This window comes from Notechis scutatus, chromosome 2 (genome assembly GCF_049901735.1).
Source record: "Notechis scutatus isolate UNSWTSFEM ecotype Mainland chromosome 2, rNotScu1.2, whole genome shotgun sequence".
In the NCBI taxonomy this organism is placed as follows: Eukaryota; Metazoa; Chordata; class Lepidosauria; order Squamata; family Elapidae; genus Notechis; species Notechis scutatus.
Genome location: NC_142010.1, coordinates 137,771,586 through 137,797,222, shown reverse-complemented (window position 1 = coordinate 137,797,222; position 25,637 = coordinate 137,771,586). Strand labels below are relative to the sequence as shown.

Genomic DNA, 25,637 nt, shown 5'->3' with positions numbered 1-25,637 from the left:
CGCGCAAGTGTGCAGTGTTTGAAAAGCCTCTTTTTTCCTGCTTTTTCAACAGCTGTGCCGCGCAAAGCAGCTGAGGTTGAAAAAGCAGGAAATGAAGGACAGGTAAGAGCCCGGGCAGGCAGGTGGGCCAAACAGCAGCAAACACCAAACCAGTGTTTGCTGCTCAGAGCTACCAGTTCTATAAAGCTGGGCAGAACCGGTAGCATCCCACCCCTGATTTGTTGGTTCTCTGAACTACTCAAAATTTCCACTACCGGTTCTCCAGAACTGGTCAGAACCTGCTGAATACCACCTCTGCTTTTGAGGAAGTAAAAGCAGTTTCTTTTCTATTTATCAAATACGACTGGTAAGGGATACAAATTCAGGAGATATCTTCAGCATCACCTAGCAAAAAAAAAAAAAATTCCCCAAAGTTTTTTTATTTTTATTTTTTACACATCTCTTCACGTGAGCAACATGATTCCAGATTACAATATTTATATATAGTCATTGTGCTATCCAGACAGTTTATAGGTAATGGGAATTGAGATAGTTGGAATTGAGAGCTGTCCCCTTAGGGAATGCATCATGGTAAATGTAGTTAAGGTATCCTGGGAAATGTAGTCCATGTCATGTGGCCACATCTTTAATCCTAAATTGACCCTTGGTGGCTTGGGGGAGGTTTCTGCACTCTTGCCTGGAACCCATCAACATGCTGCTGCCTCACCCCCTTGCTCCTTCATTTTGGTGATGAAAGATTACCATCCTTTTACACCAGAAAGTCAGCTATGCAAAGAGTTGGACATTGAGATGAATCTCAAGGTAACCGTGTGTTATCTCGAGGATGCCTGATGAACCAATAAAAAGACTTTGTATGGATGCTTTGTGGAGTTATCTACCTGCCTTTATACATTCAGTCAGTAATTATAGAGGACAGAACAGTCATAGTTACACTTTCAACTTTCTTAATATCACTTCAAATTATTATCCATTCAACTAATCTTTAGATAAATTTCCCTTTCATATTTCAATTCATTAATTCAGTATCAAAATCATTTCATCCTCACATATATTTTCAATTCTTTATCCCCTATTATTTCCATTTTCGGCTTACCACCTATTTTATATTATCTTATCAGGGGTGGGATTCTACAGGTTCGCACCTATTCACTAGAACCAGTTAACATTCTAAGCAGTTCGGAGAACCGGTTGTTAGAAGAAATTACTGGCCTAATCCTGTAAGGAAGGCAGGAAGGAAACATTCTGGTGTTGTTGCTTACAGAAACTGCCTCTCCGTTAACCCTTATTACATTCTTGGCAGGACTAGACTTCCTGTCTCAGGAATGTCTCCGTAGAACTGCTGCGAGCATCCAGAGAATGGGAGGTGCTTCAGTCCTTCCTTCTCACAGGCTGAGTTATAATTGAAGAACGCTCCTCCTTCCTCCACGTGGCTCCTCCATGCGTTCTCCCAGTTTCACTCAGCCTTTCGAGAAAGCAGGCAGCGATCTCTTTGTTCCTTGGCCGTTTTTCAGAATTTTTCTTCTAAGTTTTTCAGGTTTGCCTTTATTCCTTTCCTCCTTGTCCCTGCGTTGATAGTGTGCTCTTAAATTTAATTTGGTGAGGCGATTTTGCCTGTAGGAAGGGGTTTAAGGGCTCGGAGCTTTCCTTCGCCCTCCTCCCTTTCTCTGCATTTCCGAGCGTGCCTTTATCCAGCCGCTTGGCTCCGCGCCTCTATTTATCGCGCTATCGTCATTCCCCCTTAGAACGCATTAGAGGAAGCAACGCTTCCTCTCCCAGCCCTGGTTTTTCATTGTTCCTTTGATTGCCTTGTAGGCGAATAGGGCTGGTGCGCCTCTGATTGCCTCGCGTGGTGCCGGGCGGCCATTTTGGAACCGCCTCGTGGCCGGCGCCATTTTGTTTTATTTTAAAAAATATTTTTTCCTGGCTGTGTGTAATTCTTTGGATTTAAGCTGTGTGGATTGAGGCCCTAAGCGGGACCGTCAGGCCGCGTGGAGCCCGTTTTTTTCTTGGAGGACACCGTGGTTCCGGCCCTGCTGTCTTTCCTTTAGAGGTTTTCTTGTTGGCCTTTTCCGTCTGTAACACTCAGCTTGTTCAGAGGCGCGGGCACATACTTCCCATTGTGTTGGGAGGCTGCCTAAAGAGGCCTACATATTCTACTTTTTTTACTTTTTTTACTTTCCTTATTTTTTTGGCCTCATGCGTTCATTCGGCTCATTTGGATTTGGATTTAATAGTTTTTATTATTATTTTCTCCTTGTGCCTATTTGGCCCTCTCCTTGGGCCCCGCCCTTAAAAAAAAAATTAAAAAATTATTATTAGTTATTTTGTAATATATTCTAGCAAGCCTTTGTGTAAATATTTTTGGATAGTTTTTCTCTTTGTGTTTTTAGTACTTGGTGTTTTTAAAAATAAAATAAAATAAAGAAATAAAAAAAATTTTATTCAAAGGGGGACGTAATCTGATTTTGGGAAAACCGGTTTGCGTTTGTAAGCCGAACTCCTAGGCGTGCCAACCGCCATATTTATTGTAAGGTTTTTTCCTTGATACCATGGCAGAGAGCAATCCAACTGGCTCTTCCCTGAAGGCCAAGTCGAAGACGCACTATCTTCGTAAGAGGGACAAGGACTCTTCCAGTGCTTCTCAAAAGGATGCCTTAAGGCATCACAAAGCTCTGGAAAAGGAGTTCAGCAAACGATCTAAAGAACTACACACTATAACTCCTACCCCACCTTCTACCTCTCTGCCCATCCCCTCCCCTGCCGAGTCGCTTCTTCCCCTCCAGGTGCAGTACATCCACCCGGAGCCGCCAGCCATCCCGTACTCAGAGGCGACCTTCACGCCAACCGCTGCAGGCCTTCGCCTGAGGAGCCGGCGTCAACCATCATCCCTGATAGTATCAGGGAATGGATGCAACTTGCTATCCGTCAGGGTATAGCTGATGGAATGCAGCAGCTATCCAGACCTGGCTCTCGAGGAGGACTCCCGACGTTGAATCATTATCTGGACGATCTCTCTCCGGGCAGGCGTCCCAGCAGGGTCAGGTACCTTCTCATACGGATGCCCCATCCCCAGAAGGGGAGGAGCCTCAGGAGGTCACTCAAGAACAGGAGGAAATGGGCTTTGAGCCCTTCGGGAGGAGGAAGGCTCTGAGAGGGGGTCCTCGCAGTATTCTGATTTCCTTCTTGGGGACCCGATGGAGGGGAAATGTCAGAGGACGAGGGCATTTCTCCGAACAACCAACAGTTGTGGGCCTCTTTAAACCCCAGTTATTTAAGTCCTTATTATTTAAGGCTAAGAATATTTCAGGCCTGGCCTCTCAATCTCCTTCTGATCCACCGCCATCGACTTCGGAGGATCCAGATGATCTCATGTTCAGGCAACCGATTGTAGAAGCAGAAGTTATTCCGGCCCCCATTCTTCTCAGACTTGGTCGCGAGGCAGTTGGCCTCGGTGGGTCCTACACCCGCCCCCTCTAGTCAGGATAAGAGGATGTTTAATCTGGACCCAGCATTCTCTTCTATGTTAGACACCCCGGAGGTAGACGATCCAATTGTGAGGCTGGCCTCCTCTTCCAACCCTGTGGATGCGTTGGAGGCGCTGAAGCCAGAGGACAAGCGGGCGGAGATGGCTCTTCGGCGAGCTCACCAGTCCGATGCCTGGGCCATCAGGTCGGCCACGGCCGCCTCCTTTTTCACCCGTTCCTCCATCAAGTGGCTCAGGCAGCTCAAGCAGCATATCCCCCCGACCAATACCAGGGCCCATCAGGATATTGCAAAGATCACGGCAGCGGCAGAGTTTGCGGCTGATGCCACCTTTCATTCTGTAAAGTTCGCTTCCCGGGCCATCTCCTCCCATGTTACAGCTAGGAGATTACTTTGGCTTCGACATTGGCAGGCTGATGTTAAAAATAAGTCCAAGTTGACTTCAGCCCCCTTGGCAGAAGGGAAGCTGTTCAGGCCTGCCCTTGAACCCTTGCTTTTGGAAACTCGAAGTAAGAAGAAGTTTCTTCCTTCGCTTTTTCGCAGGCAGGAGTCCAGAGGGTCCCAGCCCTTTCGGAGGGGCTCCTTTCGCCCCCATACCAGTCGTCATTCTCCCCTAGGTTCCAGGGTTCCCGTCGTTTCGGTCATCCTACCACGACCGAAGTGATACAGGAGACAGGAGACGAAGAGGAGGCAGCTTTAGGAGACCCTTTAGAGGCTCCTGGCACAGGGCCTCCCGCCGGCCCAGATAGGACCTCAGACCTTCTCCCCATAGGCGGCCGCCTCAGGCATTTTGCAGACCTCTGGGAGAGGTCCACTTCGGATGCCTGGGTGAGGAGTTCCGTGCGTTTTGGACTCGTTCTGCAATTCCACCCCCCCTGAACACTTCAGGATTTCACCTGTCTCTAGGGATCCTACAAAGCGGGCTCTTATGGATTCCGCCATTAAACATCTGGCTGACATTAGGGCCATCCAATCTGTCCCATCCTCTCAACGAGGAAGAGGTTTTTATTCCCTCTTGTTCTTGGTGCCTAAACATTCAGGGGGTTGGAGACCTATTTTAGATCTCAAGCGGCTTAATCGCTTTGTCAGGCGCCAGAAGTTCAAGATGCAGACTCTACAGTCTATTTTACAGGGTATCAGGGAAGGGGACTGGCTCACGTCAGTTGACCTGTCGGAGGCATACCTCCATATTCCCATTCATTCCTCATACTCAAAGTATTTGAGATTCTGTTATAATAACCAACATTTCCAGTATGTGGCCCTCCCTTTCGGCCTTGTTTCAGCCCCGAGGTCTTTCACGAAGGTGTTGGCAGCTCTGGCGGCCCATCTTAGACAGGTTCCCATCCGCATCGACGATATCCTTATCGTATCCCCTTCCCGACAGCAGGCCGAGAGGGATACTAGCGTTACCCTATCAGTGCTGCAGGATCACGGGTTTTTAGGTGAATTGGGAGAAGAGCCAACTTAGCCCTTCCACCCGCATAGCCCACCTAGGGGCTGTAATTGACTCTGTTAAGGGTAAGGTCTTCCTCTCCCAGGAGAGGCTTCATAGTATTCATACTGCTATCCGGACTATCAGGCGAACTGGAAAAGCGCCTCTTTACTCAGTTTATCCAAGCTTCTGGGGAAACTTGTTTCCTGCATTTCTATTATCCCATGGGGCTCGTTTGCATTCCAGATCCTTGCAGTGGTTCCTTATGCCGTACCAGCGCTCGGGAAGGAGCACATCAAGTCGAGTGGTAAGGATACCTCCAAGGGTTCTCTCATCCCTTCTTTGGTGGACTCGACCTTCTACCAACAGAGGTCATCTATTCAAGGAGCCCCAAAGGGTCACTCTTACGACAGACGCAAGCCTTTCCGGATGGGGGGACCCATCTGCAGTCTCTGTCAGCCCAGGGAGTTTGGTCTCCTTCGGAGCGACGACACAACATCAACTGGTTGGAGCTTCATGCGGTATACCTAGCCCTGCGAGCTTTCGCTCCTCAGGTGAGAAGGCACCACATTCTGGTCCTTACGGACAACACCACCACCAAAGCCCATATCAACCGTCAGGGAGGCACTCACTCCATCCTCCTCATGAGAGAAGCCGAACGACTATGTCGGTGGGCAAAGACACATCTTTCCTCCATCAGGGCAGAGCACATTTCCGGGGTCTCCAACGTCCAAGCAGACTGGCTGAGCAGGGCCACGTTGGACCCAGCAGAGTGGCGCCTGCATCCGCGGCTGTTCAGGGAAGCAGCAGACAGGTTCGGTCACCTCTGGTAGACCTCTTTGCCTCGCCGCTCAACACGCAGACACCAAGGTTCTTCTCTCGGTTCCCCTCCCATGGGGCAGAGAACCACGATGCCCTGCGTTGCCCGTGGCCTCCCGGCCTCCTGTACCCCTTCCCTCCGCTTCCACTGATCCCCAGGGTAATTCGGAAGTTGCTGTTCGAGAGGGCGGAGATCCTTCTGGTGGCCCCATATTGGCCCAGGAGGCCGTGGTTTGCGGATCTTCGCAATCTATCGGTGGTCCCGCCGTGAGGATCCCGTTGGACCAGATCTCCCTGTCACAGGGACCTCTGCTTCATCCAGAACCACAGTGGCTGCAGCTAGCCGTCTGGAGGTTGAGCGGGAAACGATGATTGAAGAAGGCTTGTCTACCCAGGTCATAAATACCATTCTGGCTGCCAGGCGGCCTTCCACTACTCGAATTTATGATGCAACTTGGAACAGTTTCTGTAGGTGGTGCCGGAAATCCTCTGTCAATCCACGCTCTCCTTCTATAGCACAAATTCTAGCCTTTTTACAGGATGGTCTAAATGAAGGTCTCTCTCCCAACACGTTGAGAAGACAGGTCGCGGCCCTCTCAACGGTGGTGGCTGGCGGCTTCAGCTCTCTTTCCCACCACCCTCGCATTAAGGCCTTTCTAAAAGGGGCTTCTAATTTGCACCCGCCGGTAGTGCATAGATATCCAACATGGGACCTTAACAAAGTTCTCCTGGCCTTGACTAGGCCTCCCTTTGAACCTCTCAGGAGGTACCGCTCCAGTTTCTCACTTTTAAGGTGGTCTTTCTTGTAGCGATCACCTCAGCTAGAAGGATATCTGAAATTGCAGCTCTATCCGTGAGGAAGGACTTGTGCATTTTTCATTCCGATCGAGTTGTCTTAAGACCAGACCCCTCTTTTTACCAAAATCAATTCAGCCTTTCACAGGGCGCAGGAGTTGGTCCTACCTAATTTTTGTCCAAAGCCTCTACATGATAGGGAGAGGCAGTGGCACACCGATGTTCAAAGGGCGCTGCGTATTTACATATGTCGCACGCAATCCATCAGGAGATCGGAGTCCCTGTTTTTGTCGCTTCAGCCTAAAACGCTGGGTCAGAAGGTACCACCATCCACGGTAGGCCGGTGGATTAGGGCAACCATTTCCAAGGCCTATTCAGTTCAAGCTCTTCCAATCCCCAGTGGGATAACGGCTCACCCACCAGGAGTGCAGCTACATCAATAGCCTGGGCTACTCAAGCCTCGCTTCTTGACATTTGCCGGGCGGCCACTTGGGCCTCCGTCACCTTTCATACGCCACTATAAAATTGACACTTTCGCTTCGGCTGAAGCATCTTTTGGCAGGCGAGTCCTACAGCAAGTGGTTGGGGATCCTAAGGAGATTCCGATCCAGACGGAGTCCCGCCCGTAGGACAAACATGCTTTGGTATGTCCCACTCTCTGGATGCTCGCAGCAGTTCTACGGAGAATGGGCGTTGGTTCTTACCTGATACGCCTCTTCTCGTGGAACTGCGTAAAGCATCCAGCCCCACCCTTCTTGGTCCGTCTGGTAGGGAATTCTGTTTTCGGCCAATGATCGTTATTGTATATAATTGAGTTGTTTACTAGTTCAGTTAGAGGATTGTGGTTGTCCTCTCGCTTCGCGAAACTGGGAGAACGCATGGAGGAGCCACGTGGAGGAAGGAGGAGCGTTCTTCAATTATAACTCAGCCTGTGAGAAGGAAGGACTGAAGCACCTCCCACTCTCTGGATGCTCTACGCAGTTCCACGAGAAGAGGCGTATCAGGTAAGAACCAACGCCCATTCTCTGGAGGTTATTTTCCCTTCTTTGCTGGTACTTTGCTCGTGTCGATGATCATTTAAAGTTACAATGGCACTGAAAAAAGTGACTTATGACCATTTTTCATACTTACGACTGTTGCAGCATCCCCACAGTCATGAGAGGCCAGGCAAGGAGATGCGTGCCTCAATGTGAGTGATGTTGAGTTGGCCATGCCCAGCCAGTCACATAACCACCAAGCCATGCCCACCAACTAAGCCACGCCCACAGAACCAGTTGTTTAAAAATTTGAATCCCACCCCTGTATCTTATGTATTGTTATCATTTATAACTTTCTCAGGACCAATATATAATTAGACAGTCAATGAAAGAAAAAACGAGTAAAAGTAAAGTAAGATTAATACATTTAGGATCCACATGGTATATCTCCTCCATCTACAATATACACTGCTCAAAAAAATAAAGGGAACACTTAAACAACACAATGTAACTCCAAGTCAATCACACTTCTGTGAAATCAAACTGTCCACTTAGGTAGCAACACTGATTGACAATCAATTTCACATGCTGTTGTGCAAATGGAATAGACAACAGGGGGAAAGCATAGGCAGTTAGCAAGACATCCCCAATAAAGGAGTGGTTCTGCAGGTGGTGACCACAGACCACTTCTCAGTTCCTATGCTTTCTGGCTGATGGTTTGGTCACTTTTGAATGCTGGCGGTGCTTTCACTCTAGTGGTAGCATGAGACGGAGTCTACAACCCACACAAGTGGCTCAGGTAGTACAGCTCATCCAGGATGGCACATCAATGTGAGCTGTGGCAAGAAGGTTTGCTGTGTCTGTCAGCGTAGCATCCAGAGCATGGAGGCACTACCAGGAGACAGGCCAGTACATCAGGAGATGTGGAGGAGGCCGTAGGAGAGCAACAACCCAGCATCAGGACCGCTACCTCCGCCTTAGTGCAAGGAGGGACAGGAGGAGCACTGCCAGAGCCCTGCAAAATGACCTCCAGCGGGCCACAAATGTGCATGTGGCTGCTCAAACGGTCAGAAACAGACTCCATGAGGGTGGTATGAGGGCCCGACGTCCACAGGTGGGGGTTGTGCTTACAGCCCAATACCATGCAGGACGTTTGGCATTTGCCAGAGAACACAAAGATTGGCAAATTTGCCACTGGTGCCTGTGCTCTTCACAGATGAAAGCAGGTTCACACTGAGCACATGTGACAGACGTGACAGGGTCTGGAAATGCCGTGAGAATGTTTTGCTGCCTGCAACATCCTCCAGCATGACCGGTTTGGCAGTGGGTCAGTAATGGTGTGGGGTGGCATTTCTTTAGGGGGTCGCACAGCCCTCCATGTGCTCGCCAAAGGTAGCCTGACTGACATTAGGTACCGAGATGAGATCCTCAGACCCCTTGTGAGATGATATGCTGGTGCGGTTGGCCCTGGGTTCCTCCTAATGCAAGACAATGCTACACATGTGGCTGGTGTGTGTCAGCAGTTCCTGCAAGACAAAGGCATTGATGCTATGGACTGGCCCACCCGTTCCCCAGACCTGAATCCAATTGAGCACATCTGGGACACCATGTCTCGCTTCATCCACCAATGCCACGTTGCACCACAGACTGTCCAGGAGTTGGGGGATGCTTTAGTCCAGGTGTGGGAGGAGATCCCTCAGGAGACCATCCACCACCTCATCAGGAGCATGACCAGGCGTTGTCGGGAAGTCATACAGGCACGTGGAGGCCACACACACTACTGAGCCTCATTTTGACTTGTTTTCAGGACATTACATCAAAGTTGGATCAGCCTGTAGTGTTTTTTTTCCACTTTAATTTTGAGTGTAACTTCAAATCCGTACCTCCATGGGTTGCTAAATTTAATTTCCATTGATAATTTTTGTGTGATTTTGTTGTCAGCACATTCAACTATGTGATGAACAAAGTAATAAGAATATTTCATTCATTCAGATCTAGGATGTCTTATTTTTGTGTTCCGTTTATTTTATTTTTTGCAATGTATCTTATATCTATTCCAGAGATATTCATATAATCGTTTCATTTTTTTTCTTTGTTTTCAAAATTTACCTACATAATTTTAATAAATTTTCATTCCCCTGCTTTTGATTATAATTCATTCATTATAAATATTTTACATTCCCAAATAATCTCTTATAGTTCATTAGATTTTCTATTTTCTCATATCCTTTGTATAATCAATTGTATTTTTAAAAAAATTTAAAACAAACTATTGAATTCAAAAAATTAAAATATACAAATATACAAACTGAAAAGACAAAGATCCATACCGACAAACATCACAATAATCTCTGTGCTAAAACTAATTAAACTTTCCTTTAATACATTTGACAGTGAGTTAAATATTTCCTAAATTATTACGTGGCAGTTATTTCTTGCTTCCTATAGGTTCTCTGTTATTTATGTTCTATCAAACATAATGTTCTGTTATTAATGTTTGTTGTTGGATTATACTTATTTATTTTTAACGATGAATTCCTTCTATTGATTGTTTAAAGAACAAGGGAGTCTAAGACTAACATTAACAATTCCTGTTTGTTATTGTATGTATCATAATCTGTTTCATAAATTTGTTTCCCTCCCTTGATTCCCCTTTTCGTTTTTTTACGTTCTAGCCAATCGTACCACATATTCCAGATCGAGTAAAATTCTGCCTCCTCTTTTCCTTTTAATTTTAATGTGGGTTTTTTCATTTCTGCACATTCACAAATTTTTTGAATAATAAATTGTATTGGTGGTATATTAGGCGATTTCCGGAATTGAGCCAGTGAAATACGTGCCGCTGTTAATTGCTCCATATCTCCAAATCTCTTCCTATTTGTTGTAATAGTTTAACATAATTGTCTTCTTTCAAAGTTATTGTTTTGGGTCTTAACCATATACCTAGATATTTAATCTTGTTAACAATTTGTAGTCCCCTTATTTCTTCTAGTTCTTTTTGTTTATTATTTGTTATATTTTTAACAAACTTTTTGTTTTTTTCCTTATTGATTTTCAACCCAGCTAGTTTACCAAATTTATCAATTTCTTTTAATAAGGTTGGTCCTGACTCTATTGGATCCTCTATAATAACAACCACATCATTAGCAAATGCCTGTAATTTATATTCTTGTCTTTTAATCTTAGTACCTTTAATTTCCTCATACATTCTAATTCTGTCCAGTAATGTTTCTAATATTGTAATAAAAAGCAGAGGCAACAATGGGCATCCCTGCCTGACACCTCTTTTTATTTAAAAAGGATTGGTAAATTCTCCATTTATCATTACCCTTGCTTTCTGAGTTAAATAAATTGAATCTAACATCTTTGCGAAGTTATCCCCGAATTTCATCAAGTTTATCTGGCGTTTCATAAATTCCCAGTGTAGGTTGTCAAATGCCTTTTGTGCATCCAGGAAGACAAGAGCAACTTGGCATCCTGGGTGTGTTTCATAGTAGTCTAATATACTGTATCAATTATCATTCTTGTATTATTTCTAATCTGTCTCATGGGAAGAAATCCATTCTGGTCAGGGTGAATTGAGAATTCATTGAGAATTAGCTTCAGTCTTTCTGCCATCACACTCATAAAAATTTTGTAATCTGTGTTTAAAAGAGATTTTGGTCTGTAATTTTTTTACCTGGGTGGCATCTGCACTCTCTTTAGGGATCAATATAATATGGGCCTCCTTCCATGATTCCGGGACTCTTGCCTCTAATAGTACCTCGTTGCAAATCTCTAGGAACAAATTTTCTAGTGGTTCTCCAATCTCTTTGTATAATTCACTTGGCAACCCATCTGGGCCTGGAGTTTTATTACTTTTTTGTCTTTTAATTGCTTCTTTTAACTCATCTAAAGATTTCCTTATTTAATATCTCCCTTTTATCTTCCGTTAATGGCTGTAATGTGCTTCCTTTCAAAAAGTCCTCTAATGAGTCTAATTTGTTTGCATCTATTTCTTCTTGATTATATAAAGTCTCGAAATAGTCTCTTGTAATTGTTTTCTTTTTCTCCAATTCCATCTCTAATATCCCAATATTATCTTGCAATTGGTACATAATTCTTTTTTTGTTTTCTTTTTTCAGTTTATACGCTAACCATCTTCCAGGTTTGTTTGCATATTCAAAGTAATTTTGTTTTGTGTATAGCATTGTCTTAATTAAATCTGCCTGGTCTAATATATTCAATTCATGTTTAAGTAATATCCAGTCATTTTTAATTTGTTCGTCCCCTGGGGCTTTCATTAATCTATCTTCTAAATCTTTTAGTCTTTACAAGTTTTGTTTCTTCCACTTTTTTTATTTCTGTTGGCTGTATAGGCTATTGATATACCCCTTAGGTACGCCTTCATTGTATCCCAAGAATTTGCAACGAGGTATCTTGTTTTTTATTAAATTTAAAAAATATCTCTAATTCTTCCTTAATTTTTTGAGTGTATCCTTTTTCTTTCAGTTGTGGGTTAAGTGTCCACCTAGCTTTCTTGTAAGTTTGGATTTTCCACATTATTTGCAGTGGGTTATGATCTGCCCAAGTGTTGGTTAATATTTCTATATTTTTTATATGCTTGAGTAGATCATTATTCATCCATGCCATATCTAACCTTGATCAGGATTTATGTGGATTGGAGTAGAAGGTAAACTGGGTCACTTCTGGATTCAATTTCCTCCATGCATCTACTAAATCTAGTTCCTCAGCCATATCGAAAAAACATTTAGGAAATGTATTTCGGTTTTTTTTATATATATTTTTTAACAAATTTTATTCAGTTTTTCACATTAAAAAAAAATCTCTTTTTAGTGGACAACATATTTCCAGGTCATCACCTTTACATACAAATATGACAGCAATTATACATTCATATATACATACTTAATTCTATTATTACCTTTTCCATTCCAAATTTTCAGTAAGGAGAGAAACAAACACATTAATTCTAGCCTCTTCCATTAATCTCAATCGAAACATCTTTTTGTTTCATTTCAATTATTTCAAATATAATCCTTTAATATTTATTTTAAAAATAAAGATAAAATATGTGTTTGCCTAATAATAATAATGATAATGATAATAAAAGTTACCAATGTCTCTCCTTGCTTTTAATAGTTTATATTAACTTATTAATTTAGTTGGTTCTTTAGTCTGTCATATTCCCTTTCCATTACACATTCTTTTTATAAATTCTAGATTAATACAACAATAATAATAATACAAACTTTAACACTAAAAAAAAAGTATAGGTTCCCCCCCTTTTACTGCAACTATACCTTTATTCCTTCATCTTGATTCCCAATAAACCATTATTTTTAAGAAGTTACAATAATAATCATTACATCTTTTCATTTGGATTCCACAGCATATTTTTCCCCCTTGATTTTTAATAACAGTTATCAGTATCTATACCTATTTTCTAAATATTTTTAATTGCGGAAATATTCTTATTACCACTTGTCACCCCGCAGAATCCCCTTTTTAATTCATCAACCATTATCTCTGAAAAAACAATTTCTTTTCAACAATTTCTTTTCTTTATTTCATGCACCTGTTTCGTACTGCTTTTCCTCCCCCTCTTTTCCCCATATCTTTTCTCATTCCAGTTTATATCCCTCTCTTTCTTAATATCTTCCTTTCCCCTTTTCTGCTGGGTCTTTCTGCCTTTCCTGACTTCACAGGTATTCCCATTTTGGTATTTTTGATCACTGGCATAATCCTGTTTATTATTAGAAATTGCATTAAAGTCGCCAATTATGCAGATCATAGGGTTGCCTAATTCTACTAATTTTGCATATAGAGTTTTATAGAACTCATTGTGATTTGTATTGGGGGCGTATATCCCTACTAGTAAAATCTTTTTGTTTTGTATAACCACCTCTACAATTAATATTCTTACAATCTTATCATTATAAATCAATTTTGATTCTAATTCTTCTTTGATATACTGTATAATGCTACTCCTCTCTTTTTTCCCTCTGCTAGCGATGTGTATAGTTTCCCTAACTTTTTGTTTTGTAAATATTTCTGTTCTTGTGGTTTGATATGAATCTCTTGAAGACATATTATATCCAATTTCAGCTTTTCAAGTTTCAAAAGTACTTTTTTCCTTTTTGATGGATTGTTTAAACCATTAATATTTATAGAAGTCAGTGTTAATCCTTTCCCCATTCTTTCTTATTTTAGATGTTACCTCTCGTTGGTTTTGGCTATTGTTTGACTTCTGGTTTTGATTCCTGTTTCTTCTCGGGTTGATCTTTCACCTCTATCTTCTTTGTTTTGGTTTTCCTCTCGTTCTTTAGTTCTTTGTTGTATTTCTTCTTGACTTGGCATTTCCAATTCATCTCTGCTGCTTGTTTCCTCCTCTCATCTGCCCAGCTGTTCAAAGAACTCCTGTGCTTTATTTTGGTTATCAATTTTCACTCTTTCTGTTTAGGTTGTTATCAGATTGTTTTTTTTCAGTTCACTTGATTTTAACAAAATTGTTTCAAGCTGTCAAAAGGAAATGGAACCTTCCGAAAATGACTTCTCAACTCTCACACCACACTCCGATTTTCCGTCAAGATTCCTCTTATTTTCTTATTTTCACTATTAATTTCACTATTGTCCCAGTGTTCGAGGTGGTAGGTTAGAATGCTGCTGCCGATTTCCACTCTCCCCCCTTTCACCCTGGGTTTCCTTAGTCCACTTGATTGTTCTTTCAAACAATTGTCTATCTCAATTGTTATCCAAATGAATTGTAATCCAAATAAAGCTTCATCCACTGCCATCTCGCTGCTTCCTGCTAGCTAGTTTGTTGCATCTCCAGGTCTGGCCACACAGGCTGACTTCTTTCGCCTTGGACTTCAGGCTCTCTTCTTCAATGTTTCAGGATCGCAACCTCCCAAACTGTCACCAAGAGTTTCTCCTTGCCTTGTCAATCCCTCCAGGACTGGACACCGCCAAGAACAGCTGTCCAGAGGCGAAAATCCCGGCTCAGGAGATCAGAGCAGATTTCTCCTGAACCGCCATGACACGACGTCACCCGGAAGTCCCCACCTCTGGATTGTATTTTCTATTTCATGTATACCACAAAGAAAAAATAAAATAAAAACAGAGTTAATTTCCCCTTTTACTTCCCTTTGACCAATTTCAACCTAAAGCACTTATATAACCCTAACTCAACACTTTTTAAACATAATTAATACCAGATTTTCACCCGTCATCATATTCTCTGTTTTCCTAATATCATTTAGTCATTAGCATATTTTAGAATATGTATATATGTACCGTGTTTCTCCAACAATACACCCCCTCATAAGAAGGCCCAGCATGTTTTCTAGGCATAAGGTGAAATTAAGCCCCACCCTCAAAATTTGGGCCTGTTTAAACTATGCGTTCCCCACCATTTCTCACATCGCTTGAACTATATGAGGTGAAGAGAAATGGGGGGAAGGGCGAAGGGAGAAACTTGCCTTTAGGAGCCCCCCTGAAGGTAGCCTCGGCTAGAGCACCCCACGGGCAGACTTGCCTCTATCGGCCGATAGAAGCGCCCAGCAGGCAGAGTCACCAGCTGCTTCTATTGGCTGATACAAATAGCCTCGTGAGGTGAGTCCGTGTAGGACCCTCTAGGTGGTGCTCATCTTATTCTATGGGCAAACTACAGGAAAGGGGTGAGGTAAGTACCGTATTTGCACAAACCACGCCATAGACTGCAATATCTGTGCAGAAGCCAAAACTATATTTGTGGATTACCCTTACCCTTGTACTGTCTGAAAAAGAGATGCCAAAATACTCCACCAACCACACAAGGGAGAGCTGAAGCTGGACTCAACCACCTGTCAGTGGTCGGGTTGCAAGCAAAACCTCGAGAAGAAGGTAGGAGAAAGGTGGGCTGTTTAGCTCGCAGTTTTACGGACAGCAATCTCCGTGTTGCCCCTCAAAGCATACCTTCCCCCTGGAAGACGCTAGTGGATGGCAAGGGGCACAAAGATCCCCCCGACCTCCCTTTGAAACCGGTTGAACAATTGAGTAAACTGCGAGTTCCCTTAGTTGGCAGCCTAAGTGGAGGGGCCGGGAACTGCCCATTGCAGGTGATAGGTGGAATCAGCTTCTTTAGCGAGCCTCCTGCGAACCATTCCGTCCAAGTGGTTGCAGTGGGGAATCGGGGGTGGGGGGAAATAGGGCTATCTGAGGGGATGAAGAAGGGCAGCAGAAATGCAGTGGGAATCTTGAGATTGTTTGATATTTACTCTGACAACGGTGTATGTACACAATTGAGTTTGCAGTTGGTAATGTAGCCATGCCTCACCACGAGGCTGCTTCTATCAGCTGATAGAAGTGGCTGGTGACTCTGTCCTCAGGGTGCTTCTATCAGCTGATAGAAGCGGCCTCATGGTGAGGTGTGGCTGCCCACAGAGCGCTCCATGAGGCCGCTTCTATTGGCCGATAGAAGCAGCTAGTGACTCTGCCCTCGGGGCGCTTCTTTCGGCCAATAGAAGTGGCCTCGTGGTGAGGTGAGTGAACGTGGGGTGCTCTAGGTGGGGGTGCATGTGGGGGAGGAAAATAAGTCACCCCAAAAAAGATAGACTAGCCATTTTTTCGGGGCTCAAAAAAAAATAAAAATAAAAAATACGGCCCGGCCTTATTTTGTGAGAAACACGGTATAAAAAGAAAGGATTAATAACAATAGAACCCTCTTAATATCACTCACTCCATCTTCATTTTTCTCATCTATAATTATCTAGTAATTTTAAGGTAATTCCTAGTAAGTTATAAACTTCAAATCTCCTCAGTCTATACAAAGATACATTCCCATGTGGTGTCCCCCTTTTATGCCATATCTAACCCTTATCTCTAAATCTCTCAGCCTTGTCATTTCTCTTAGTTTTAGCCAGCTTTCCCTTTACTAAGTTTTCCTGGCCTTTCCTCTTTATCCCTCTTTTTTCCTCTAATATTACATTTATTTCCATCTGCCAGTCCCCCATCTTTCCTCTCCCCCTTTCCTTTTCTCTTTTTTGAAATTTCTTCTTGTACAGCTTCTTCTTCTGCTTACTCTTGGGAGTTTTATCTCCTTTATTTATTATCTCTGTCATCAAAGTCTTAGTTTTAGTTCCTTTTGTGTCTTTTGGCAATGTCTCTGAATCTTCATGTCCACCTTGGCTGTTTTCCTCTTCCTTTGGCTCCTCCTCTCTAAAATTATTTTGTTCTGCTATAAATTGCATTACTTTTTCTGCCAGTGTGTCCAATAAACCCCTTCTTTCTTTTATCATTTCTTTCACAGTTTGCAGTTCCAACTTAAATTCTTTGCTTGCTTCTTCCATTTTTAATCAATTGGGGTGTTATTTATTTTATTAAAGTTAATTGTAATCCTTGCCAAGAGACTCCATTTATATCTCTTTTCCTTGTTGGTTCTTCTGTTTCCTTTGCTCAGTCAACCCCCAACATACCCAAGATATTGCCTTCCTTTGTCCTCTTGCTGCAATCTCCCCCTTTTTCTTTTAAGCTTCTGGGGTTCTTGTTTATTTTGTTATAGCTCTTTTATAGTCCAGATTTTTATTTATCTAATGTTGTCCTCTTGTTTTCTATTCGCTGCTGTTGTACTCTCAAGTGAGGAATCTTTCTTTCTGCTTTTCGGGGTTATTAAAATAAAAGGTTCAGCTTCTCTTGTGTGGATACATGCCGCTCACCACTTCACCTCTCCGGCACACACTTAGGTCCCGGTAGCTTCCCACCTTCAGGGCAGCCATTAAAACTGCCACTTCTCTCTGTCTTCCAGGGGAGTATACCAAGCCAGGGAGGGGAGATGCAGCTCCCCTCAACCCAGCTGGCAGTCTCCCCCTCTTCCCCCACCCCTCCGAGGTGGGTCTGATGGTTCAGTCCCATAGGGACCCCTCCAACAGGGTAAGCAGAGATCGAAACGCGCACGATCGCAGTCTCCGTCTGTCTTCGACGGAAGTGCCACCAGAAGTCCCCCTAGCAAAAAAAATATTGTAGATCTTTTCTGCCTTTCCTTCAACTTTTTGTGCATAAAGAGAAAAAAAGAAAATGCTAGGAAAATGCAGATGGTTTCAATGGGAAGAGAAGCTCATCTGGAATCTATTTCTCTCAACCCCGGAAAATCCTGAGAATGAGACAGTCGTTATCTCTCACAACTTAGTTCTTGCTTTCAAACCGTTTTTCCTTTTAAGTGAGCAACCGTAATGAATTTGCAGCAAGCCTGGCTTTACTCTAAATTTATCCAGGACTCTTTCCCACCTTTTAAAATAAGAATATTTTTCTACTCATGAATTATTTAAGCTTTGTGCCTAACAGTTCGTTCTGCACATTCATGAGTCTACAAGAATTGAAGTTATATAGCAAGGAAATAGAGAGTGTTGATCAGAAAACTTAAGACTATCTAAAGCAGAGGAGGAAGCCTTTGGTTCTCTAGATCAGGTCTGGGCAATTAATTTTCCCAAGAAACTAGGATTGTTGTGAAAGGATGAACCAATGCACTTCTTTACATTTAACTCCTAATTTCTGATTGAGCTCATGTGGGCCAGACAAAGACAACTGAATGGCCAGATGTAACCTGGGACATAAAATGCCCAGGTCTGCTCTAGATGTTGATAAAGAAGACTTGCCACTAACCATGCTGGGTTCTGCAATTCATTGTTTACTATGATTATCAGCAGTGTTTTTTAAAGTGTGGTTCAAAGGTTCCCAAATACATCTCAGGTGTCTGCCAAATCTTTTTTTTTTTTTTTTGGCAGATATTAAAGATATTTGTAAAAATGTTGAACAGCATCAACATTAACAAAATCGCCATCAATCAATTGCAAAAGGTAGTTTTATTTGGAACAGCTTACATCTTGCAACAATACTTTTAATGGTATCCAACAACATCTACCTATTCCAGGTCCTGCGCTATCCCAAGTCCCAGTCAATAGATAACTAAAAATGCCAAATATAATCTAAACATCTAGCTAACTATGCAATCAACCATAATACACATTATGTCAACCAGAATCCTTGAAATCTCTAATGCAAGCAGCCTCTGTTCTTAATCTGTCATCTATATTTAATAGAAATCAGAATGCATTCAGAGCTTGCTGTAAAAAGAAATATGGGTGTGTGTGTGTGTATGTGTGTGTGGTGTGTGTGTCTATATCTCTAGCTAGCTAGCTAGCTAATTATAGACTTACACCAAATGTAATTAGTGGGAATTATATTTGTAAATCTGATTACATTTTGACCAGGAAATTCTATAATATACCATAACTATCCTCCTACAAAATTCTAGATGCTCCTTAAAAGAGATAACATGGCAAGGTGGAAAATATAAATACAGGTAGCTCTTGACTTGCAATCATAATGGAGCCTTCTTTTGTTTTTGCAGCAGTAGTTAATCACCATGGTCATTCAGCGAATCGTGTTTGTTAAATGAACACAGCAGTTGTTTAGCAAACCCATCGTTAGCTATGGGGTCTTTGGATGACAACCAAAACTAAATGGCAGTTTTCTGCAAAGCTCTTGTAAATCAGTCATGTGACCAAATGACCATGGACACTGCAAACAGCCATAAACGGTGGTATGCTACTGGTTTGGACCGGTTCGGTTGAACAGTAGTAAAAAAAAAAAAGCCGATGATCAGCTGAGGGGAGGGGAAAAAAATCCTCCGACAATCAGCTGAAAGGAGAAAAGTAAAGGGTCGGCCCTCCAACTCACCCCTGCGCCTTTCTCTTTTCTTTATCCTGTCAGCTGATTGGCGCTGCAGGTCTCAGCTGGTTGTGGGGAAAGCTGCGCCAGCATTAGGCAAAGCACACCCACCAAGCCACACTCACCAAACAGGTGGTAAAACAATTTGAATCCCACCGCTGGAGGGCTACCTGGTACTAGTATTTTTTTCCCCTTGTACTTTCTAGCACAATGAATCCCTCCCCATTCTGTTCATGTCAGAGGCATCGTTCAAAGTGCTTTCCGGTTGGAAGGATTAGGCGGTGACATCACCGTTGCTTCGGGGATGCACATGGGAACTCCTTTTATGTGCCCGTCATGTGGAGCTGAGTGAATGACGGGAGTCACCCCACCATGCTGCAGTATTTTGCGTCTTGAACACGGGCTTGCTAACTTCCAACTCAGCATCCTAACCATGTGAGCCACTGTGCTCTGGGTGTAATGAATGAGGAGTAAAAATTCCTTTAGGTTTTTCAACTATCTTGCCTAGCATACAGCTGTGGCTTCCTAGTGGTCTCTTGTCCAAATATTAATACTTGCTTAATACTTGAGTCCAAGGAGGATCAACTAGATGTTGACATCTGCTGAGGTTTCATAATGATCACTTAAGCCTAATACTGTCACACCATAATACTATAATATATTCCTCAGTTAGGTTACAATGCAGTGCACACTTATTGTTATATAAAACTGAGTCAGCAGGATCTAACTCCTGAATAATTTGTGTAGGTAATTTATGCTATGAGCCAGAGTCTACAGTAAAAATCAGAGTGCATTAATGTGTTTGGGGGAGATCTTGTCTACTCGTTTGTTTTATCTTAAAGTGAGGAAAATGTTTTAAGTCTCCCCCTCAGTAAAGCTATCAAGGTGACATACAGCAAAAGATAAAAACATTTTTAAAAAATGAAGTAAAAATGTCTTCTCCAAATAATTCTAGAATCATAGCATGCATGCTACTTTGAGGAGGATATTCCATCTGTACGTAAGAGGGAAAACCCTCCTCTTTTTACTAACCCTATATACTTTAAATATTTGAAGGTGTCAGAGAGGTGAACAGAAAGTTTCAATGGTGAATAGAACATTTCTGTGGTGAACAGAACATTTGGGCAGTTGAATCTTGAGTTTTAGAGTTTGGCACTAGTCTTGAAATGGTGGTATAAACTAGACTGAGAGACAATGGCATTGATGAAAAACTGGTGAAGGAACTCCATACTGTATACTTATTCCTATGTAACTGCTACAGTAAGTTGTACTGTAATATGCTTCAAAAGCTGCTCTATGTGCAATACATTACAAAAATCTAATTTCATTCCTCAGAAAAACAAATTGCATCTTTTTTAATGAAAAACTCATGCCACATTTTTACCAGCTTCAAATCACGGCTATTCAAACTTCATTTTTAGTGTGGATCCCTGAAACAAACACTTCTGGGGTTTTAGTGAAGCTTGGGTTGGGTGAATTTACAGCACTGGGGTTTGAAAAACTCAGTACAGCCATCTGGTGGATGAAAGAAACCAAGGAGGATAGCAAACATTAATTGGGTTTTGGAAAAGAAATGTAATATTTTGAAGAAGGAATAGGAAAGGCTGCTTGGACTGAAAAGCTGATCATCGTTCTCAGAAACTCTGCAAGAAAATAAGTAACCAGAAACCTTGGAATAAGTCTGCCTACCTCTAGGAAGCAGGAGTATTGAACTTTTCAGCTATGATAAAATCCAGGAGCCTTTAAGGTAACTGTCATTAGTTAAGGCTGATGCTAAAACAACAGCGTGAGAAAGCATGCTTTTGATGTTAAAGAACAGTTCTCTAGTGCAAATTAAAAGCTTTCTAGCTTAATTAAATTCAAAACTTATGTGCAAGGTCTTCCACTGATCTCATATGCATGGATTTGGACATGTATGCAGTTCCTCAATTGGGAAAGTAACTCCTAAGAATTTCCTATTTGATTTTTATCTCCCTGAGAATTATTATTTTGCAAAAAAAAAAAAAAAAACAACAAATTGATTTGTATTAATCAATATATGAAAATAGCTCTTAATGTATAATGTATTGCCAACAGGCCACATAGGGTTGATATATAATTTCTTATTGGTTTTAGAATCAGTATAACACCAAGACCTATTTTTTACATCATAATAAAGCCATAATGTGATTTTGGCTTAGCACAATATAAGAAATCTACCGTTGTGGCTCATTCAGCAAACTGGGATTAAATTAAACAAAGTCTCAGGGGAATGTGCTGATTTGCACTTGTAATTTTGGTCTACTAAAGCATATCCTAGCCTGACTGCCTTCCGAAGTGCTGGACTACAATTACAGTTATCCATAATTGCCAGAATTAATGGGAGTTGCAATGTAACATTCTGCAACCTGAAGACACCAGGCAAAAGAAGGCTAGTCTGCTGCAATATAGATAATTGTGCAGTATTTTGGAAGTAAAGTATTTTCTGATCTTGGGAATCTTGCCTATGGTGGCCTCAAAAGAGCCGTCAAATTTCTTCCTTATTCTTGGTAGGAGACATAAGTTGGTAATCATTAATAACTGTTCATTCTTCACCTTCAGGTCTTACTACGAGAACTTTCCAGGTTTCATTGCAACCAAACTGCGGTCAAATGAATTATGTACCACTACTTCTTGGAAGGTAGTCCTTGACTTAGGACCAATCATTTAGCTCTAAGTTAAAACAGCACTGAAAAAAACTGAGTTGCAACCTGTCCTTGCAGTTGTAAGAGCCATGGTGGTTCAGTGGTTAGAATGCAGTATTGCAAGCTAACTAACTGCTGATTCCAGGAGTTCAATCCTGACCAGCCTAAGGTTAACTCAGTCTTCAATCCTTCTGAGGTCGGTAAAATTAGGATACAGATTGTTGGGGGCCAATATGCTGACTCTGTAAACCACTTAGAGAGGACTGTAAAGCACTATGAAGTGGTATATAAGTCAAAGTGCTACGGCACTTACGACTGTCGCAACAACCCAATGGTCATATGATTAAAATTTGGATACTTGGCAACCAGCATGGAATAATGACAGTTGCAGCATTTTGGGGTCATGTAATCATCATTTGCTACTTTACAAGATGCTTCTTCCAAGCAAAGTCAATGGGGAAGCTGGATTTGCTTAATAATTCACTTAACAACTTCAGCGATTCACTTAACAACCCTGGCAAAAAAAAAAGGCTGCAAAATTGGGCATGACTTACTTAAGCTTGCTTAGCAGTGGAAGTTCTGATTACAATTGTAGTCATAAGTCAAGGAGTAAATGATCCCATTTTCATTTGACTGAGATCTTGCAGCATAGAGAATTAGAAAGGAGGGCATGTTTGACTGTTCCTTGCCACGTCTGACAAGCAGCTTGGGATGCAACTTTCTCATGTTTATTTGGAATAAGCTTTACTGAATGTAGCGAAACTGCTTCTACAGCAAATATGCAAAGAAATATAAAATATTTATGAAATTAAACACTCGTCTTTGTTGTATCTTTTGTATGCTGTGGAATTTAGGATTACATATTTTGAATGTATTTTTTGTTTGTTCATACTCAATTTATATAAACAAACCCATTTATTTAAAATTGCTCTAATACAAATATTGCACTAAAATGAGCTTAGTTTATATCTGGCTAGAAGTTGTTTTCCTTAGGAGAAGAATAATTTTGTGAGTGAGAGACTGGGAAGATGTTTAACAGATCAAGAAGGCAGAATGTAACTTTTTAATTTAAAGTTTTAATTTAACTTAGTGACTAAGGATCTTTTCTGTAGTGACATTCTAATTTTGAAGCATCTCTCTGGATATCATTATAACGCTTCAGAAGAACGTATGCATTTTAAAGTCTTTATTTTTCTTAGGTGTGGTGGCAGAGTGCTTAAAATGCAGTGTTGCCGATTAACTCTGCCCACTGCCAACTGCTTCAAAGTTAACTCAGCCTTCCGAGATTGGTAAAATGAGGACCCAGATTGTTGTGGTCAATATGCTAACATTTGTAAATCAGAGAGGGCAATAAAGTAGTATGAAGTGGTATATAAGTCTAAGTGCTATTGCTAGTTGTATTGCATTTGTATTTTTTTTAGCTAGCAATTATACTTGATCAAACACAAGAACCTATTTTGTGGCAGTAAGGGCAATGAAGCAACAATACTTATTTGACCTTACTGAGTCCTCAGATAGCCAACTTTGTTTAAGGTGACCTGCATTCTCCTAGGGAAGGAGGACTCTGAAGTCTGTCTACAAGGACGGGTGGAGGCATTTTCACAGCATTTGTTGGACAAAATCACATCGTTCCAAGTTGGATGCCAATTTTGATACAGGTCCAGGGGAGATGCTGAGGTACAGTCTTGATTGATTATCTGGGAACAGTTTGATGCTGTTGAACCAGTGATGGATTTCAAAGTGGTTTACCATCGGTTTGTGGCCGTGGCTTGGTGGGCACACTTTGTGTGCACACGTGCACACATGCTTTGCGCATGCGCAGAGGCTTTCCTATTCACCACCTGCAATCCTGCACTTTCCCTGCAGCTTCAACAGCTGACATGCGGCAATCTGTGCTGTGCAAAGCTGCGCCTCAAAAGCGGGAGATAAGGGTCAGTGTGGGAGTGCAGGCGGGCGGGCGGGCCCAACTGCAGAGCATTGGAGAGACTCAGAGTGAACAGGCTCTCTGCCAGCTGATCTTCGGCGCTACCAGTACGCAAGAACCAGGCCGAACCAGTAGAATAGTACCACTGTGTTGGACCTGAGGAAGTGGACCAGGTGCTTAGAACAGTGAGCCTAGCCATCTGCTCCTTAGACCCATGCTAGTTAAGGCTGCCCAAAAGGTGTTGTGTGATTGGATCTTAGTAGTGGTTCATTCTTCCCTGAAAGAGGGGGTTGGAACAAAACATCATTGATTTGTCCCCCTCCTCAAAAAGCCATCACTGGATCCTACTACACTGGACAATTTTTGTCCAGTATTATGGAGAAAGTGGTTACAAAGCATCTTTAAAGCCCTGGATGAAGCAAATTATCTGGACTCCTTTCAGTTGGGATTAAGGCCTGGACTTGGGACAGAAATAGCACTGATCATGCTTTTGGGTTATCTGTGCTGGGAATGGGACGAGGTAGTCCATCTGTCCTTTCTCTCCATAATCTCTTGCCAGCCTTTCATACCACTGGCCATGGTATCTTTCTGGCACAGCTCTTTGGGCTGGGAATGGGCGGCACAGTACTGTGCTGATTCTTTTCCTTCTGCGGAGCTGGTACCAGTACACAGTTGGCATTATTTGGAAATGAGAGATCCTGCCCTCAACCCTTATGTGCAGTTCCACAGAGTTTGGTACTCTCTCCAATCTTATGAAGCTGCTGTGTGAAACAATCTGTTGCCATGGGATGAGGTATCATCAGTATGCTGATGATACTTAATTGTATATCTCCACACCTGGAAAATTATTCTAGTTTCCTGGAGGCTGTAGGGATTTGGATGGGGAACAACAGGCTTCAGCTGAAGACTAAATGGATCTAGGTTTGTGGTCCTTCTGGCTTTGGGACTTTATCACCTTTGGTTTTGGATGAGGTGGTTATGGAACAGTCCAGAGTAATGGGGACAGTCTGAAATCTGGGGCTCCTTCTCGACTCTTCACCTCTTCTTGAGAAGCAGGTAGCAATCATGGCTAGCAGAGACTTTGCACAGTTTCATGTTGTATACCAGTTGCATCCTTTCTTGGATTGTGAGGCTCTACCCACAATCACTCATGCCTTGCTCATCTCTGGAATGGATTATTATAATGGACGGTATAAGGAGCTGCCCTTGAAGACTTTTTGGAAGCTTCAACTGGTGCAGAAGGTGGCTGCACAGATATATATGTCCCTCATGATGCCTCCATTTGCCAGTTTGTTTTCAGGTGCAATTAAAGGTGCTGGTTTTGACCTTTAAAGTCCTATATGGCATGGGGCCAGGGTATTTTAGGAACCATCTTTTCCCAATGACATCTACTCATCCCACCAGGCCAGGCAGGAAGGCTACCCTCTGGGTTGTCATCACCCACCCATGTGCACGCGCACACACACACACTTTCAAGTGAGGTTAGCTCATTTCTGAAAACTTGAGAAATGTCTTTACAAATTGATTTTGGGGTTGGGGATGGCTGCAAGATGGCTGCATATTAAGTGAAGTTTGTCCTTTTTTTTCTCGGGTTTTATGTTTAACTGCTTCCTTTATCTATTTATTTGTTTTTAGGCTGTTATGGAGTTAACAGTTGCTGTATACGGCCCAGAGTCATGTGTTTGTGTGATGGGCGGCTGCATAAATACGCTAAATAAACACATGAATGTAATTGTGTAACGATGGGATAGATAACTCGTAAAGCGGTATGTTTTTTTCCCACTCTCAGCACAGAACACGTACAACAGCTCCCTCAACTCCCTTCCTCCGCCCACTGC

General features: G+C 42.4%; 1 protein-coding gene across 1 annotated transcript in view; it reads right to left on the bottom strand.

Annotated features, from left to right (window-relative positions):
* The window catches only part of POU6F1 (POU class 6 homeobox 1), a 71,930-nt gene that overhangs the window by 45,911 nt on the left and 382 nt on the right, over window positions 1-25,637 (bottom strand). The gene's annotated exons all lie outside the window — the stretch shown is intronic.